Here is a 2,436-nt window from a genome sequence, read left to right as displayed (position 1 = left end):
AGAGTTGGTTAAGAAACGTGGCTAGAAAAGTAACCGAGGCCATATCATCACTCCCCAGTGCCAAGAGCTTCGAAGGTCCTTGAAAGGACCCTGGGTTTTGCTCTGAAAAAGAGGGAGCCACTGGGGAGCTTTAACTAAAGCAGGGGCATGATTGGACTTGAGTTCCAGGAGGATCACACTGGTTGCTATGGGGACAAGTACAGAGGAAGGAAGCCCAGGTAGGGGATGTGTTGGTGTCCTAGGGCTGTGCAGCCAATTACCAAGCAAACATACTAGGCAGCTTAAAACAAGAGAGATTTATTTTCTCACAGTTCTGGAGGATAGAAGTCTGGAATCAAGGTGATCGTAGAGCTGATTCTTTCTAGAGGTTCTGAGGAGAATCCATTAAGCTAATTACATTGGCAAAGACCTTTTCTCCAAATAAGGTTCTGGGTGGGCATGTATTTCAGGGAGCCTTTATTCAACCCACCACAGGGGTGTCTGAGTAATTCAGACCAAGGGTATTAGAGTGATGAAAATCTTAGACCTCAGATTCTAAGGTCCCTGAAGGCAAAGAGAAGGTGTATCTGTTTTATTTACTTTGAGTCCTCAGGCCCAAGAACAATGTCTGGCACATATGAGGTTCTCTCTAAAAATTTGTGGAAATAATCTGCATTATATCCTCCACCCATCGGTCCAGGGTCAGGAAACCCCCTTCCTTCCCTGAAGTATGGCCACCTCGCTCCGGCCCTTTGCCAGGAAGCTGTCAACGAGGTCTCCAGTCACTTCTCTAACCTCACATAACCCTGACTGTCTCTTGTCAAGTGAGCTCTTGTGGTGTTACTTAAGATCTGTGCAGACCCCCTCTCTGACCAATTTATCCACTCCCTGCAGAGGTCACGTTGCTTTTCTTATCTTTGCATTCAGCAAAACAAAAACAGCCGGCATCCTGTAGCTATAATCCCTCCACACTGGGATTGAATGACTCAAAGCGTCTTAGAAAACTAGATAGAGATCTTGGACTTTCCCAACTGCCCCCCGCAGAGAGAGAAGGGGGTGTTTCTCTACGAGTCATAAATAGCCATGTCTGATAATGACTCTAGTTGTCATCTGTGCCTGGAGGTCCTGGCCCTCTCACTGTGGTTTCTCTCTGCAGACCCCCATTCCTTTCCTTAATTCCGCCAGGAGCCCATGTTTTTGGTTCAGTATCATCATTCCTGGAAGCCCCTCTTAGATAATGGTTCTCAGACTTGGCTGCACACAGGAATCTCCGGGGAGCATCCCCGCCCACTGGCCAGTAGATTGTTTTCATTCTCTCCCTATATAAAACTCCAGCTTTTCATTGTTAAATAGGGTAAACTGTAGCTTCAGTAGACCACAATACAGAAAGGTTTGGTCACATAGACTGGTTTCCATTTAGCCGGTCAACTGTGTTTAGCTGTCTCCACCAGGATAGATGCATTTATAGAACTGGCTGTGCCTGGGCCTTCTCTGCAAGCAGTTTTAGATCCATGATGCCCTTGGCAAATTGTCTCCTTTCCTGCTGTGCAGAGATGCCCAACACCACGTGCTTCTCCACCCAGTTTCCCATGGGCCCTCGTCCCTTTTGACACATCCTATTTCACACAGAGACATGATAGTCCAGGCGATTCTTTACCTCTTTGTATATGCTGTGCAGCTGTTCCCGGTAAGTAACCTCCGAGGCCACAGCAGCATTCCTCCTCTGGCCCTCAGAAAGGTAACACTGTTTTGAACCAGCACCTTCTGCAACTCCTCCAGATCATCCTGGGTGTATTTGATGGAAGCCTGGATGTATTTGATGGAAGACTGTTTCTTTCACTTCTTCCAGGTGGGCAATTTTTTGCTCGTTGAGTTTATCAGCAAATTCCCCAAAAGAGGCACCATGTTTTTTAATTACATAGACAAGCAACCCTGTTGGTGATATGACAGAGGTAGGCTCTGGGGTAATCACACATATTTCTTTGGATAGAAAATATAAGATAAGCCCAGTTCCCAGCACACGGGGTCCTGTTACACCACTTTTAGGATAACTGAACTAGATCGGCTCATGAGAACTCTTCCTCCATATTCAGGAAGAGATGGTAGAGGGGCAAGACTTGGCTGCCCAGTATGCAAAGCCCTTGTTGCCTGCAAGACCCCTGGGCTGAGAAGGCTGCGTTTTTCAGAGACGGGGCCACTGTGGCTGTGAGGAGAGTACCACTGTGACAACATGGTCAGCGAGGGTCCACTCTGTGGGGTTTGACGTTCCAGTGACCTGGACAGGAGAGTCTGTCGCGGGAGGAACACCTGGGGGCATTTTTTTAAATACAAGTGCCTGGGTCCCACCCTTAGATTTTGATTTCCTTTATATGGGATGTAGCTGAGCAATTGCATGTGTCAAATCTCCGCAGTTGATTCTAATATGCAGTAAAGTTTGAGAACAACTGTCTTTGTAGA

At 47.1% G+C, this 2,436-nt stretch overlaps 1 pseudogene; it reads right to left on the bottom strand.

The window, feature by feature from the left end:
- Window positions 1–1,441: 1,441 nt before the first annotated feature.
- Window positions 1,442–2,211, bottom strand: LOC107503684 (annotated as a pseudogene).
- Window positions 2,212–2,436: the final 225 nt, after the last annotated feature.

Source organism: Rousettus aegyptiacus, unplaced genomic scaffold (assembly GCF_014176215.1).
Source record: "Rousettus aegyptiacus isolate mRouAeg1 unplaced genomic scaffold, mRouAeg1.p scaffold_m13_p_16, whole genome shotgun sequence".
Lineage (NCBI taxonomy): Eukaryota > Metazoa > Chordata > Mammalia > Chiroptera > Pteropodidae > Rousettus > Rousettus aegyptiacus.
The sequence above is the reverse complement of the archived record's forward strand: the minus strand, read 5'-3'. Positions and strand labels throughout refer to the sequence as shown.